This window comes from Eurosta solidaginis, chromosome 5 (assembly GCF_040869045.1).
Source record: "Eurosta solidaginis isolate ZX-2024a chromosome 5, ASM4086904v1, whole genome shotgun sequence".
Lineage (NCBI taxonomy): Eukaryota > Metazoa > Arthropoda > Insecta > Diptera > Tephritidae > Eurosta > Eurosta solidaginis.
The window spans coordinates 90,517,888-90,535,897 of record NC_090323.1 but is presented as its reverse complement, the minus strand read 5'-3'; the positions used below and the strand labels follow the sequence as shown (position 1 = coordinate 90,535,897).

Sequence of the window (18,010 nt, the reverse complement as noted above, 5' to 3'; positions counted from 1 at the left end):
CTAAAATACTTATTGAGTCCGTGGGATTTATCATCGAGTTGACTGATTGTAACAGTGAAATATTGTGCATATACACTGATAGATCAGAAGACGGTGGAATATAGCAAACGGCTAAGTTAATATGACCCCGGCCTAATAAGATTCCGATGCTCGATGGAATAAACTTCGGCTAAACTAACATCTTCAGATGGAATTGAAGAATGTACAGCTAGCAAGACACCACCTCCGGTCCTATTTAAGCGATCATTTTTATAGGTCTGATACCGCAAAAAATTTCGGAATTTAAAACATTGGGTTTCAGCGATGTTTCGGTAAAAGCAATAATATTATAGTTACAGTGAATGGTTTTCAAATATAAGTCAGTTAATTTAGTATTGAAGCCTCTAACGTTTTGATAGTAAATGCTTAAGCAAGATGTTAAATTAAGTTTTTTGGATCGGAACTTTGAGGAGGAATTTTTGCTACATTTTGAGTAATCTCAATAGTCTTATGCACAAATTCGCGAACAAAAGCCCCTGGCGGCCAAAATGCGCTGTCCAAAAGATTATCAAAATCTTTTGAGTAAAAATCAATTCCAAATGAAAAAAAGTTTCCTTCGTAATTAAATTTAAATTTTCTTAAAGTCATGCCGTCAGCCTTAATTTTCGAAGTGACATAAGACTTGATATCCTCAACGGAAGTGTCTTTGTCAAAGCGAGGTACAAAAAGCGATTTTTTGAGCGGGACTACAACCAGCTCCTTAGCCGGTGCTTCTGAACAATGCGGTAACTCATCCAAACACTTGAAGGATTTGAACAAGCTATCCTATTGATTGAACTTTTCCGTGATTATGGAAAACTCTTTAGCAATTTCAGAAAACGCATTTGGTGTGTGTCTAAACAGTTTAAATAGGTCAACCTCAGTTGATCTGCATTTAATGCATGATCAACGTACTCCCTTCTCCCCATCATTGACAGTGTCAAGAACTCTAGCCGTCAGTCCCGCGCACTTTCCATGGGCGAGCCCATCGCAAAGCCAGCAAGAGACAAAACGTTCGGATTCGCTTTTTACCTGACATTTTTTTGAAAATGCAAGTCATTTTTTATAGAAAGGTGAAAATAGACTAGTATAAGAATATAGAAATGGTAAAGATATGTTTTTAAATTACAAAGAAAAAACCGTTGAAATAGCATTGAGAATGAGAAAGGTTATATATAAAGCAACTCTGAAAGTTTGGGAGCTTAGCGGTAGCTAGAGTTTTGATCGTCATTCGTTGTCAATTGAAGAAAAAATTACGATTTCGCCTTTGAAAAAATTTGTTTATTGTTGAAAATTTAGACAAATTTACTGAAATATCTTACAAAACGTAAGTGTACATAAAATATCACATAAAATATTACATGCTAGTTTTTAATTATCATTTATCTACAGGTATTTACATTGTTTACCACAAATATTGGAAAACTGCGGCGGTCTAACTCGCAATCCTAGCAATACACAATCCCTGTATTCGGACTGGGTGTTTTCTATGGAAATAAAAGGTGAGTTGACTCTTTGTTCATTGTTAAAGAATATCTCTGTTTACATTTACCAAAAATGTACTAAAATTGCATTTTTCCTTCTGCAGATTTCGTTTTCCATCACCTAAAGCCCAGCCTGTTTAAAATTTTAATTGCACATTGCGGAGTGAGTTACTAAAATTACTGGTACTTCTTTACTTTAGATCAGAACTTCTAAAACGCGTAAATAAAATATTGAGGGAATTGTCAAAAGGCGCGCTTTGGAACCAGGACCACGAATCCGAAAGCAGAAATTGAAAAAGTTGGCAATTTTCAAGTGGTTGTTGTAATGTTTTACACATGAAACAATTTTGTGTACAAAGAGATTTTGCACAGATTTAATTTTGATCCCACCCCCGGTTTCGGAGGGGCCCGGGGTCATTTTTCTTTTGAACGCGCTAAAATTTTTCGGATTGTTCATACTGATGTCAAGACCTCTTCCAATAATTTTGGACGAGTTTTAGCAGTTCTGAGCTAACGTGAAGAATTACCAAATTTCTCTAAAAATATCAGCTCCATCAAATCTTTAGTAAAGTAGCTAAATATTTGAACCTATCGAATGTGTGGAGTTTCCAACATTTCTACCTTTAAACCTATGGTGAGTGAACTATGATAAAAAGTGTTATTAAATTAAATTTTTGGGAAAATTGCATCCTAAATAATGTCTTTAATTTTTTATTTAAGTTTGTGTGCTACTGCTTTTCCATCGTTCGAGTCCCTTCCGGTATATAACAGCAATCTCTTATATAAAGGTTCATCACGTTCAACATTTGTACATTCGTGGTAAGTTAATTTTGTGCTTACAAAGTTATACAACGCGAAAACGATTTTGTACATAAATACATGAGACGCTGCACACACACTACATCAGTAATTCAGCAACAATAGCGCTACACTATTGGAAGAGTAAACTAGAATATCAGCACACTGTATGCATTTAAGTTGACCTGTTACAAGAACGACGTATAATATTCTAAGATTTATGAGTTGGTGCAACATTACAATAGGATTGCGCAACTGTTAAGAATGCAATGACTCCCTTCTTCTACAGTACAAATCTGTTTTTTAATTTTATTCGAATAAATATAAAATTATTTAATGTAATTTTTAAATGAGAAATAAATTATCTTTCAACTTATTACACATCTTCATATAGATGTTTCTTTTGTACGTGTGCATGTGACTGAACTGGTCCTTAAAGACTGGACCTATTTTGATGCAATTTTGTGTGTGTGTGTTCAAGGGATTCGAGGATGCATTAGATTCACAATTTGGTTCGTTTTCTTTTTTATTTATCTGAAAAGTGAACCAAGGGCAGACCCCTTCCAAAAAAACTAATTTATCACGCGATTTGCTCAAAATCCGGTACAGGGAGAACTTATTGACCAAGTTAATATTTGATAGACTCTTCTTTCCGGGGAAAGGACCAGGAACCGACCTATTATAAAATTTTATTTGGATAAGAAAAAGATCGAGAGGGAAATGTAGAGTTATACAAAAAGCCATAGGCTGAAAAGAGAAGAAGAAAATCACAGATTGGAATGGGATTTGGCGATGGAGGGGAAAGAGAAGAGTGAGAGGAATGAAAATGGAGAGAGGGTGACGGAGAGGAAATAAATTAGGAGTGGGAAATGGAGAAAAGGTGGGAAAGATAAGAAGAGGAGACCTAGAGAAGGGAAGATGATACATAAAAACAGGAAGTTTGGGAATTAAGTCGGAGCAGAAGAGGACAAGGACCAGGGGAAAAACGATCGTAACTCCCTTGGTGTGACAAATTGGCTCCAGTTGGCAGAGAAGATAGCAAAATGCGTGGAAAGAAGATATACATTTTTTTTGCAATATGACAAATATCTTTGTTCACTGAGGATTATGCGATGTGTGCATAGAGAAATATTATAGGACAGGAAAGCGTCCAATTATATATCTCTATCTTATATTTAAAGATGAATACGATTCTAGAAATTATACCCGCGTTAATTTCATATATGTAGTTTTAGTGATTTATAAAAAGAAAGGTATTTCATGTTTGGTATAGAGATTCAATGAGGACTTTCAGGAGAGAAAGGTAGAGGGAGTGGAGTAGGAATGAGAGTGCTAGTAGGTTAGATAAGGTTGAACTTGCAAGTACGTGAGGACCTCATATAGACTGAACGAGACCTGAGTGTTACCAGAAGTTGGTTTAATGACCATACTGCCAAACCCCATCCTCTTCGCAAATAGTAGAAGTTTTCTAGGACCTATGCCACTTCCTGCTTCTAGATCTGACAGCTGTATCACTCCTATAGCAGCAGTCTCAGTCCCAATTCTTTTCAGGGATTGCTTACACTCTAACTAAAAAATAACTGAAGCCAACACAAATTGTTTAAGTATTAAATTTTCATGAACAATTTCCAAATTCTTCACTCTCCGATTTCTAAAATTATATACGTTTTCAATTTGCAAGATGCCTAAAGCAAGTTGTGCTCTATGCCATAAAACTTGGAAACACGAAGATTTCAAGATGCACCACGTTCCTAAAAACATTATAAAAAGAAAACAAGTAAGGAAGGTTATGTTCGGGTGTAACCGAACATTACATACTCAGTTGAGAGCTATGGTGACAACATAAGGGAAAATAACCATGTAGGAAAATGAACCGAGGGAAACACTGGAATGTGTTTGTATGAGATGTGTATCAAATGAAAGGCATTAAAGAGTATTTTATGAGGGAGTGGGCCATAGTTCTATAGGTGGACGCCATTTAGGGATATAGCCATAAAGGTGGATCAGGGTTGACTCTAGAATGCGTTTGTACAATATGGGTATCAAATGAAAGGTGTTAATGAGTATTTTAAAAGGGAGTAATCCTTAGTTCCATAGGTGGACGCCGTTTCGAGATATCGCCACAAAGGTGGAACAGGGGTGACCCTAGAATTTGTACAATATGCGCATCAAACGAATGGTGTTAATGAGTATTTTAAAAGGGAGTGGGCCTTAGTTTTATAGGTGGATGCCGTTTCGAAATATCGCCATAAAGGTGGACCAGGGGTGACTCTAGAATGTGTTTGTACGATATGGGTATCAAATTAAAGGTATTAATGAGGGTTTTAAAAGGGGTGGTGGTTGTTGTATAGGTGGTCGCCTTTTCGAGATATCGCCATAAAGGTGGACCAGGGGTGACCCTAGAATTTGTTTGTACAATATGGGTATCAAAAGAGAGGTGTTAATGAGTATTTTAAAAGGGAGTAATCCTTAGTTCCATAGGTGGACGCCGTTTCGATATATCGCCAAAAAAGGTGGACCAGGGTTGACTCTAGAATGCGTTTGTACAATATGGGTATCAAACGAAAGGTGTTAATGAGTATTTTAAAAGGGAGTAATCCTTAGTTCCATAGGTGGACGCCGTTTCGATATATCGCCATAAAGGTGGACCAGGGGTGACCCTAGAATTTGTTTGTACAATATGGGTATCAAAAGAAAGGTGTTAATGAGTATTTTAAAAGAGAGTAATCCTTAGTTCCATAGGTGGACGCCGTTTCGATATATCGCCATAACGGTGGACCAGGGGTGACCCTAGAATTTGTTTGTACAATATTGGCATCAAACGAAATGTGTTAATGAGTATTTTAAAAGGGAGTGGGCCTTAGTTCTATAGGTGGATGCCGTTTCGAAATATCGCCATAAAGGTGGACCAGGGGTGACTCTAGAATGTGTTTGTACGATATGGGTATCAAATTAAAGGTATTAATGAGGGTTTTAAAAGGGGTGGTGGTTGTTGTATAGGTGGTCGCCTTTTCGAGATATCGCCATAAAGGTGGACCAGGGGTGACCCTAGAATTTGTTTGTACAATATGGGTATCAAAAGAAAGGTGTTAATGAGTTTTTTAAAAGGGAGTAGGCCTTAGTTCTATAGGTGGTCGCCTTTTCGAGATATCGCCATAAAGGTGGACCAGGGGTGACCCTAGAATTTGTTTGTACAATATGGGTATCAAAAGAAAGGTGTTAATGAGTATTTTAAAAGAGAGTAATCCTTAGTTCCATAGGTGGACGCCGTTTCGATATAGCGCCATTAAGGTGGACCAGGGGTGACCCTAGAATTTGCTTGTAAAATATTGGCATCAAACGAAAGGAGTTAATGAGTATTTTAAAAGGGAGTTGACCTTAATTCTATAGGTGGACGCCTTTTCGAGGTATCGCAATAAAGGTGTACCAGGGGTGACTCTAGACTTTGTTTGTACGATATGGGTACCAAATGAAAGGTGTTAATGAGTATTTTTAAAATGGAGTGGACCTTCGTTCTATAGGTGTTCGCCTTTTCGAGATATCGCCATAAAGGTGGACAAGGGGTGACTCTAGAATGAGTTTGTACCATGTGGGTATCAAATTAAAGGTATTAATGAGAGTTTTAAAACTGAGTGGTGGTAGTTGTATATGTGAAGGCGTTTTCCAGATATCGACCCAAATGTGGACCAGGGTGACCCAGAACATCATCTGTTGGATACCGCTAAGTTATTTATATATGTAATACCTGCCAAGATTTTAAGGGTTTTTTATTTCGCCCAGCAGAACTTTTTCATTTTCATGCTACTTAATATGGTAGGTGTCACAACCATTTTATAAAGTTTTTTCTAAAGTTATATTTCGCGTCAATAAAACAATCCAATTACCTTACCATGTTTCATCCCTTTTTTCGTATCTGGTATAGAATTATGGCATTTTTTTTTCATTTTTCGTAATTTTCGATATCAAAAAATTGGGCGTGGTCATAGTCGGATTTCGTTCATTTTTCATACCAAGATAAAGTGAATTCAAGTAAGCACGTGAACTAAGTTCATTAAAGATATGTCGATTTTTGCTCAAGTTATCATGTTAACGGCCATGCGGAAGGACAGACGGACGACTGTGTATAAAAACTGGGCGTGGCATCAACCGATTTCGCCCATTTTCACACAAAACAGTTATCGTCATAAAATCTATGCCCCTACCAAATTTCGAAAGGATTGGTTAATTTTTGTTCGACTTATGGCGTATTACTTATAAACTGTAAATATATTAAATTTTTTGTTAAAATTTTTCCTGAAAAACAAATTTTTTTTTAAAAGTGGGCGTGGTCCTTCTCCGATTTTGCTTTTTTTTAATTAAGCGTACATATAGTAATTGGAGTAACGCTCCTGCCAAATTTCATCATGATATCTTCAACGACTGCCAAATTACAGCTTGCAAAAGTTTTAAATTACCTTCTTTTAAAAGTGGGCGGTGCCACGCCCATTGTCCAAAATTTTACTAATTTTCTATTCTGCGTCATAAGTTCAACTCACCTACCAAGTTTCGTCGCTTTATCTGTCTTTTGTAATGAATTATCGCACTTTTTCGGTTTTTCGAAATTTTCGATATCGAAAAAGTGGGCGTGGTTATAGTCCGATATCGTTCATTTTAAATAGCGATCTGAGATGAGTGCTCAGGAACCACCAAATTTAATCAAGATACCTCAAAATTTACTCAAGTTATCGTGTTAACGGACGGGCGGACGGACGGACGGACGGACATGGCTCAATCAAATTTTTTTCGATCCTGATTATTTTGATATATGGAAGTCTATATCTATCTCGATTCCTTTATATATGTACAACCAACCGTTATCCAATCAAACTTAATATACTCTGTGAGCTCTGCTCAACTGAGTATAAAAATGGACAGATGCCTGTGGTGTGGACCTATCACCAGAGGCAAAATATGCAGTTCGCATTTTTCTCCAGAAGATTTCACGTATAGCTCTGATGGCAAACGCATTAAATTTTGCTGTGATGCGATTCCCATAAAAGTTGATTTCGTGTATGATGACCCACAATTTCTTGAGGCATCAACTCAAACTGAGTAAGTTTGCCATGTTTTGTGAAGCTTTTAATATGTTTACACAAAAGTTCCAGTTAGACGCAATACGAACCGCGAAGAGCTCCTTGAAGCTCGATTAAAAATCTTTGAGGGGTCAGCAAAAGAACTAGACAACCTTCGGAAAAGCCTCAGTGCTCATTTTACTGAAGGTCAGCTCAAGAAGCTTGATAACCCTTCTAGAACAATACATTGGAAGTGGAATGACATGTCGTCGGCTATAGCCCTTCATGCGGCTGGACCTAAAGCGTATAGGCATTTATTAAAGACTGGATATCCTCTTCCATGCGAGTCCGCTGTAGCAAAATGGTTACAGAAAATGAAGTTCGAGGACGGTGTTTTGGGTTTTTCGATCGAAGCAATGAGAAGTGTACAGAACATGGATGTGGAAGACAAGATATGCATCCTTTCGTTCGACGAAATGCACTTAGAGCCTGCATATGAATATTACTCACTCGCGGATACAATGAAAGCGCCCAGCAAAAACGCTCAAGTGGTAATTGCTCGCGGTCTCAGGCGTTCCTGGAAGCAACCTGTCTTTTGTGCGTATGATTGTAAAATGAGCAAATCAATATTAGAGAATTTAATTACTATCCTATACGGAGCAAGATATACCGTTGTTGGAGTTGTTTCGGATATGGGACCTGAAAATCAAGGCCTCTGGAAAGAGCTGAATATTTCAATCGGTAAAATTCAACTTAAAATTAATGTGCATTTTATTTACATAGTTCTATTTTCTTATTAGACCAAACGTGGTTTGCAAATCCGGTGAATAGTGGAAAAGTTTTTGTTTTCACTGATGCACCACATCTGCTAAAGCTCATTCCGAACCATTATTTGAACACCGGTCTGAAAATTCAAGACGACTTTTTGACACCGCGGAGTATTGCTGACGGGGTTTATATATTTATGTTAAGAAACATTTTGGTATGCAATACATTTTGACATACCGGTTGAATCAGGACATTGTGGAAAATTTTTTTTCGGCAATGCGCGCGAAAGGTGGTTTATATGATCATCCAACAGCAATGCAATTCAAATACAGATTACGAAAATATTTATTAGGTAAAATATCACTTATTTTGGTATCTACTCGTCGGTAAATACAAATTTTAATAACATTACAGCACGAAATACAGAGACTTTGGCTGCACTTGGAAACGTTGAAATAGACGAAACGGAATGGTTAGATTTCGATCTGGACAACGAATTGTTATTTTATAATGAGAGCATTGAGGACAAAGATGTCAACTGCACGATTCCAGAATCACAACTTATTGAAATCGAAGGCTTGCACGAGGATGGTCTAGAATATGTAGCTGGCTACATAATAAGAAAGTTGGGACTCTCTCATTATGTCAGTAAAGAAACCACCTCTCAGCATGTGAGTGAGGAAAGCTTCTCTTCATATGTGGATTTGTTATCCAAAGGTGGTTTAATAAATCCTTGTCGTCAATTTTTAAATAAAATAATGGAGTTGGAAACAATTTTTTATCAAAATAATGGAGCAATAATAAAGACAAAGAGCAAATTTGTTGAAGGTTTAATAAAAAAAAGTGAGGGTTGCGACTGCGAAATTAAAGTAAAAAGATTATTCTTTAAAAGTCGAATGTATTTTCGCATAAAAAGCCTTAACAAAGCAATGAAAAATAAGTAGTAAAATTCGCATAAATGTAAATAATCAAAAAAACTCCATAATGTTCTTTGCTTTTTTTTAATATGTTTTACAATATATGTCAATTATCATGTTTCGTTTGTTTAATTAATTGAGAGAAAGTATTGCAAAAAATATATGATGAATACCTATAAATAAAAGGCATTTTAATATGATTGAAATTTTCGTAAACAAATGAAAACAAAATCAGTTTCTTCGCCGATTTTATTTGAATACATTTATACAAAAAAGTACCAAATTTAATACTATTTTACAAAACGGCCCTCTATTCTTCCCCTTTCTCTCATCATTTGTATTGTATGGGAGTTTTCAAAATGAGCTGTCACTACATAGACCACCTTGTCGTTATTACATCATGGGTGAGATGTTCAATTGAATAGCAACTGTTTTGCATTCGTTTAAAATTGTTTCCCATTGGTTCCTGATCAACTTCAAAACAGCTAATAAGGCATCTAGATGTCGGGGTGCCCCCATAAATTCAGAAAAGAAAAATTCTGAAACACATTTTTTCAGAAAACATTAGACAGAACCCTTTTTTCAGAAAGACAAAATTCAGAGGTCAAAACTCAGAAGTCAAATCTCAGAATTCAAATTTCAGAAGTCAAATTTCAGAAGGCAAAATTCAGAAGTCAAATTTTAGAAAGCAAAATTCAGAAGTCAAATTCAGAGAGTTATCAGACGACAGAAAAAACATTAAATTTTTCTGAAAATTCAGAAACGTTCATTTATTTGGAAGGAATTATGCATTCCGGAATTGTTGTATTTGTAATCGAATTAAAAAAAAAAAGTTTGATGACGTAGCGCTTTTGAAGTTTTTCGATTTATTACATTTCTCTCATATTTCGCTACCAGTGTTCGGAGTATTTAAAACTGTTACCTGAGTAAACGACTACGGCAGAGTAAAAATAAAATTTTCGGAGCATATATTTTTCCTTTTTGAAACGGGCGAACAAATAACATCAAATTGATATAGTGGCTTGGCAATCCCTTCGATAGTGTTTTCGTCATGAAAAGTTTCTCAGCAAAAAAGTTATCTGCCTTATCAGATGCACATGGAGTCTGCCTAAAACGTGTAGGATTACCAAATAATGCTCCCATTAACACACAACATTCTGGGCTCTATCTCTCCGGATATATATCGCGAAAAATATTATTATTATTTTTGGTTTATCATACATTTTTCATACTCTTTTAATGACAGAAGGTTTCAAGACCGGGCAGATTTCTGTAGGAATGATAATGGCGACCTGGTAACTTACGTACAGAGTGTGGAGGAAGACGAACCCGATAACCCGATTGCCGATGATGAAAAACACGCTCCGGTATCCAACTTTGGCGAAGTGAGAATGGCAATATAAAGGCTAAAAAATCACAAGGTGCCAAGTAATGACGGGATACCCGTCGGGCTGTTCAAACATGGAGGCGAAGAGCTGGTATAAGATAAAGAAGCAAAAAAGTGGGTCTTGCAGTAAATGTGGAAAAGACGAAGTACTTGCTGTCATCGTGGCCTTTGTAGCCACGTCACTGTTGACGGATTCAAAATTGGAGCTGTGAAGGATTTCGTCTATTTGGGCAGCAGCATTAAAAGCAAAAACAATGTCGGCCTAGAAATCAAACGGAGAATAACTCTTGCCAACAAGTGCTTTTTAAGCAATTGAAAAGTAAAGTCCTGTATCGACGAACAAAATTCTCGCTCTATAAGTCACTCATCATAACTGTTCTGATGTATGGCTCGGAATGATGGAAGGTGTCGAGGGAAGATGAGATGGCTCTTGGAGTATTCGAGAGAAAAGTGCTCCGGAGGATTTATAGTCCTATCCGTGATGTCGACGGCGAGTATCGAAGGAGGTATAATGATGAGCTTTTCGGAAATATGACGATAGTGCAGCCAATAAAAACATAAAGCTTCGATTTGTAAACATAGGAAAGAGAAGACCTTCACTGAGTTTGGAAAGACAGTTGGAGGAAGCTTTGACCTCGCTTGGTGCTTTCAATAGCTGACCTCACTGACTCAACGTACTTCATTTTTTATATAAAACTTCAAGAAGAGCAGTAAGTTGAATTTAGGCAGGATTTACAGATCGCGTCCGGACACATTTTTTGCTTGCATTTTACTCCTATTCTGATTCCATACGAAAAATGTGAACAAACATGTCTTAAGACACGAACAATCATTTCGTCCAATCGTCACTTGCAAACAATCAGCTTTTCATACGTACATATGCATTGAAAACTTCAACCAAAAGATATTAGGTAGTAATACTATTTAGTTTTCCACTCGACCCAAATAAACCTTTAAGATAAAAAATGTAGTAGGAGGTAAGAACGGAGCAAAATTCTCCCATTGGAATAAAGTCTGAACACTGCGTCAGCAATAAAACATGTTGTCAAAAGCGTGACGTCACGCCGAGAAATTTATTTCCAAGCCAACTATGATTTTTTTGCTCTCTCATCTTTTAATGCGGGATCTGTTTATTGGTTCATGGCAATTATGTATAAAGAAAAAGTAGTAAAACCTAAAATTTTAAATTGCGTGCAATAGCAAGCATGTAATTAATTAAATCTTTTCGCGTTTATTCTTTTCAAATGAATTTACAATATTAAAAAAACGAAGTCTATATTTTATCTTGCGTTTCCTATATGGCTCGCCTCCAGCTGAAAATTGCTGCAGTTTTGTTTCTGTTATTGCATATTCGTTTTTTATTTTATTTATGAAATTAAATACATTAGCGTATGTCCCAAACGCACTTCGAATGACGTTGTGCCACTTTTCGATAGAATTATTTGTACGGGCTTCAACCAATTTGGTGATATTATACATACTCCATAATTCGATTGGACTTTGTGTGTTCCAGGCTGAAAAAATTTCAGAAGTCAAAATTCAGAAAGTAATCAGACAGCAAAAAACATTAAATTTTGCTCACAATTTAATGTTTTTATGCTGTCTGATTACTTTCTGAATTTTGACTTCTGAATAGTGATTTCTGAATTTTTGTTTCTGAATTTTGGCTTTCTGAAAAAAGGGTTCTGATTAATGTTTTCTGAAAAAATGTGTTTCCGAATTTTTGCTTACTGAATTTATGGGGGGACCAGATGTCGGACCTCGACATCTATGGTGGCGTCTCTAGCTTGGAGTACGACGTTTCTTTCATTAATGGTAGTCAGTATTTTGAACCAAATTGAGGACAGCAAGATACATTCGAACTTGTTGATTTACTTGCGAATGCCGGTAATATCTCCGTATGTTTGTGCAGTCAAATTTAGCTTAAGTAATGCGTTTAGTGCTTGTGTTAATCCTGGAACATGGTTTGCGAATGGCCTAATTGCCTCAATTCTAGCCGAGCACCTGAAAGACTGTGAAGAGAGCTCAGTACGTTTTTTTTGAGGATGTCCCATTGTTGTGGACTGCTGCTGAAAATCGTAAAACATTTTTGTATCAGTTTTTTTTTACCAGTTTTTTGGTTACAATCCACGAAAGCTAAAAACCGTTCTTGGATTGTAAAATTTGTTGCTTTCGAATTGAAATGGAGGGAGCGCAAAATGAACGTAGTCAACGTGACTAGCATCAGGCATAGCATCAACGATAATGGCAAAATACTTGGCTTCCTTGCCTTGATCTAATATAGTTTCCCTCGCGTGCTTTGCACAAATTTCTATAAACTCGTTCTGAATGTCTGGGGAAAGATAGTGAACTGGTAAACGTTTGTGCTGCTGCTGTGAAATCCTAACTTTGTCCAAATGATCTCTAAGTATCGCATCATATTGGCTTATGAGATCTTAGATGCTCAAAAACTGTCCATCGTTTTGTTCACCAAGATATATACTTTCCATTTTGAAAGCTGGGCCTCTTCCACCTAAAAATAAAACAGTGTCCAAAATTCTATATAAAATTTCTTTCCACTTTTGAGTTTCAGTGATTAGCTTGTGATTGATAAGTGTATCAATTGTAGCCTCCTTTTGAATTGGATTTTGTAAAGATCGTCATTGAATATAACATTTAATGTGATCTTTAGTATTTTCGTGTGATGGCAGTTTATCGTATAGCTTCTTCCATACCTGGAATTTCGAATATCCGCAAACAAATTTTAGGTCAATTTAAAGTATTGGTGCTTAATAGATGACATGTTAGGCAATAAAAAACATTGCTACTGGAACTCCATACTAACCAGTCACACTCCACTTTTTCTCCATTTCGCAGGATTCTGTTAACAACGAGGTAGGAAATGCCTCGTCATGCCAATCACGTGGAAAAATAACAGTACACTCTTGATGAAGTCGACGAATTATTTCGTTGACTTCTTCAGATTGCAAAAACTCATTATTCACGGTACCGATGTCGAATTCGTTTAAATAATCTGGGCTTTGATACAGAGTTAGTGGTATTGTTGGAAGACTTTTTGAAGATGAACCTTCATCAGTGTCACAGCGAAAACTTTACGATTTCGGATTCGTGTAAACTTATATTTTTGTATGATGTTTTTATTGTCTCCTCAGGCCCAGGCAAAAAAATTATGATCAATATTCATTGCGTTTGAAATTCGGCTTAATATTTGCACATGGAACAACTAAAGACTCTCCTGAATTAAAAATAATGTCTTAGTACCTCTAAATCGCGGGTCCCCTGAGAAACACATTTTTGTTTGATGTTTTTATTGTCTCCTCAGGCCCAGGCTTTAATTGAGTACATTTCGGCTAAATAGCCCATGGAGGTTCTCGAGGGGACTCAAGGCTTTTTATTGATCAAATTAAAGCTTCCCATGCAACAAACAATTATAGCCAGTTATGAAACATCAATGGGGACTGACAGCTGAGATCGCTACTCAATACCAATCAACCTTGGGCTTCAAGATGTATTCCCCTTCTCAAATAGGAAGGTTCGTTGGGTTTGTTGCTCTAGTTTGGCACTCTTCCATACTAGGCAAAGTGTGTTTTTTTTTTGTTGTGCTTGAATATAACTGTTTTAAGTTAGTAAATGGTTTTAAAAAAAATTTACCTGATAATGAGTGTTTTATATTTAAAAACAAGCGTTTATGCCAATTGATTATCATAAAAAATATAGCCAGTTATATATTTGCATTGGATTTGTTTTTCCGAACACTGTATTTAAGTGGACAGCGTTTTTAAATTAGTTCCGCTCCAAGAAGCTAACGACGCTTTGCGACAGCATCTCAATTGCAGCCACCTTCTTTTTCTCAATTTCAATTAGATCAGCAGTCAATTTATTGTTTTTTTCATAGCTGTTTTGATAGTTTCGTTCAACTCGCTAATTTTTTGATTTTTCTTCATTACAGGTGTGGAGGCTTTGCTGACAGCTGGAGACGATGGTTCGGGAGACGAAGTGGACGAACCGGCTGTGGATGCCGATGTAACCGACTTGGGGTTGCTATTAATTAGAAAAAAATTTTATTAATTTATATATATATAAGTGAAAGTATGTGTTTTATATATACATGGCAATACAAAATCAAAACTCCTGAACATTTTTAAATTAGTCACTTCTAATAAGGGTGCACTCAACCATCGATAGGAAAAAAACTTAGTGTTACCCTTGGAAAGGTATTTCAAAAACATACATGCCGAAGTTGTTGATTAGTCTGAAACTTATCTTTTTTCAAACATAAAACTATAAACTAAATAATTTAAATACCTTTCCAACGGTACCAAGATCTTTGAAATCGGTGGAGCTATTCCAAAATAATAACAGCTTAAAGTACCTATCACCGTCGTTTTTCAAACATTTCTATTTCCGCCCTCTATCTCGAAAAAAATTCGAGATATGAAAAATTTTAAGTCGTTCAAAAGATATTAACGAAAAACCGAAAAATGACCCACGGGTCCCTCCGAAACCAGGGGTGGGATCCACAGTATTTTGCGCAGAACACCTTTATAAATTGGCGGCCTTCGGCCGCGCTTATAAAAAATTACCCTGGGTGGGTCCAACACCGATTTGAAGACCAAAACTATATCCGCGCAAAACACTTATGTTCACAATTTTTTTTGTGGGTACCCCAACATTACAACAACCACATGAAAATCGCCAACTTCAACTGCAAATATCTCCGGACAGTTTTCCGGATAAAGCTTTTCTTTTCCGGTTTCGGATTATTAATACTGATGTCAATACGCGTCTTTTGACACCTCTCTCGATATTTTTGGATGCGTATTAGCAGTGTCATGCTGTCGTATAGAATTACCGAATCAGCTGTTGTCCTAGATTACTACCCCATATTTCTTACCTGTATCTCATTGTAAAATTGTGTATTTTATATTTTATATCAATGGAACGAATGTCGCCAACCAATCCTGCCAATGGCTGGGCCATTTCTCCATATATGTGAGAGTATTTGCGTGGCCCACGCAACTCGCTGACCTTTTCCTCCCACAGGTCTATAAATGCCTCGTCTGCTGCAGGCGTCCATAGTATTTTAGTTTTTTTATTCATTATTTGCGCCATATTTGTGGTTTTACCGCTTTTTAACTTTTTTAAATTTTTTAATTTTTAACATTTTTGACATTGTCATTGACAATCGCAAACAATGTTGCCATGGCTTCGAGAAGAATGTGAAAACAAAAGAGAAACAATTGAAATAAATGAACATTATTACCATCAGTTAATAATAAAAGGTATGCAAACCCAACACAAACACTCTTTCAAAGATGGGTTTGGGATGAGTTTGGGTTTCGATTTTTGTATGGAATTTGACAAGTGTTTCGACTTGTGTTTGCCCTTAAACACGCTCTTAGAAGGCAAACACGGTGTTTGCATTTGTTGGAAACATGCTATAAATTACACCCCAACACTAATAATTACTGTCATAAATTTTTTTCTGGTTCTACCAAGGTCGCAATTTTTTTAATAGCTGAATATATTTATACACTTTATTTGTAGGTTCATGCTGGTTAGTTTCAGTTTTACCGTTTAGCTAAACGGAGCGTCTAAATTTCGGGTGGGGTGTCTGTTGCACCCCGCGAGTAGCCGCGTAAAAAAAGTGTTCAATAGTCGAGATCGAAATTGCCATCTTTACTCAAAAATTTGAAAAGGTTATTAAATGCTTCCATGTCTCATACTAACTCAGATTCGGAAAACAATCAAAACAGGATGAGGTGTTCTGTGTGTGCCCGTTCAAATGACATAAAAGTTAAAACTAAATGTGATTTTTGCCAAAAATATATGTGTAAAAACCATATGTGCAATATCTGCAAAGTTTGTACTACGTTGGAGTGAGTTACCGTTCGATTTTTTTTATCAATAAATAATTTATGTTCATTACTATTACTTGCTAAGAAGGCGAAAATCAGTTAATGTTTCACTCAGGTGAGTGGTTTTTTAAAATGTAGTCTTATTTCTTAATTTTTTGTACCTTGTTTTATGTCTAAAATTGTTCAATAAAAATGTATACGTATTTATTAAAAGAAATATTAATTAGTATTTTCGTGACTTTGTGTAAAACATTTATTAGTTATCAATCTCTAAGTTTTCACCTTTCCAAAAAAAATACATTTTAGCTTGGGGTGTATATGAGTGCGCGAGTAACGGCGGGTTAATCATCGGCTTAATGAGAACGATAAATACCAGAATAATAATATTTAATAATCCTATTGAGTGTAAGTATATAACTCGCCCTCCGTTAATGAATTCGCGTCCCTGCGAATTTAGAAGTTACAATGTTATATATATATTTTTTTTTTTTTTGTTTTTTTTGTGTAACTTTTAATTGTTACAGAATTATTCAAATTTAAATTTTTTTCATGTATCTATATATATAAAAATGAATGCCATTTTTCGTTGTGATTTTATAACTCAAGAACGGGCTAACCTATCCAAACCAAATTTTTAGGCTTTGTTCTGACTATTCAGCAGATGGTTTGTGTTTTGAAATTTTAAGAATCGGATACCAGGGTCTGGAGATATAGCCCAAAACGCGGACCCGGGTAACCCTAGGATCTGTTTGTACAAAATGGGTATCGAATGGAAGCTGTTGATGAATGCTATAGTATAGAGTATTTTTCATGCCGCTCCGTGACTAAGGTCTCGCGATATAGACCAAAATGTATACCCGGATAACTTTAGGATGTGTTTGTACAATATGGGTAGCAAATGGGAGCTGTTGACGATTGCTATAGTATAGATTATTTTGCATGCCCCTCCGTGACTAGGGTCTCGAGATATAGACCAAAACATGGACCCGGATAACTTTAGGATGTGTTTGTACAATATGGGTAGCAAATGGGAGCTGTTGACGATTGCTATAGTATAGATTATTTTTCATGCCCCTCCGTGACTAGGGTCTCCAGATATAGAACAAAACGTGGACCCAGATAACTTTAGGATGTGTTTGTACAATATGGGTAGCAAATGGGAGCTGTTGACGATTGCTATAGTATAGATTATTTTTCATGCCCCTCCGTGTCTAGGGTCTCGAGATATAGACCAAAACGTGGACACGGATAACCCTAGGATGTGTTTGAACCACTTGAGTATCCATTGTAAGTTGTTGATAAATGCTAATGAAAAGAGGGCTTTTCTTTTCGCTGGGTAACTAAGGACTCGAGATATAGACCAATTGGGAACTCACCTTCAGGTTAAGAGATTGCATTCTTATGTGCTACAACCACTTAAATTGGTATATTCAATCACATAACAATATAATCTTTTTACCTGAAGGCGCTGAAAAGCGCTCATTTTATGCTGAAATTATTTTGAAAAACACACCAAAAACCCATTTGTTTGGTCAGATTCATCCCACTTAGCCAGCGGATTCTACGTTTTCATATTAACATACATACATCAATAATAATTTAATCATTTACTAAACGATTTGTTACCTACTTAGCTATACTCTTTCGCTCTCAAAATTTATGTATTTTCGTCTTGACTAGCTTACTTATTATTCCCACCTACAAACTTACTTGCATTATATTTATATCA

The 18,010-nt window shown here is 36.2% G+C and overlaps 1 protein-coding gene across 2 annotated transcripts in view; it reads left to right on the top strand.

Moving 5' to 3' along the window:
* LOC137233648 (ATP-dependent RNA helicase Ddx1-like) overlaps positions 1 to 14,540 on the top strand; it is a 56,137-nt gene extending 41,597 nt beyond the window's left edge. For both annotated transcript variants that reach the window (XM_067756855.1, XM_067756856.1), the window contains one exon: positions 14,373 to 14,540. The gene's annotated coding sequence lies outside the window, so the exon portion shown is untranslated. The remainder of the gene's footprint in view (positions 1 to 14,372) is intronic.
* Positions 14,541 to 18,010: the final 3,470 nt, after the last annotated feature.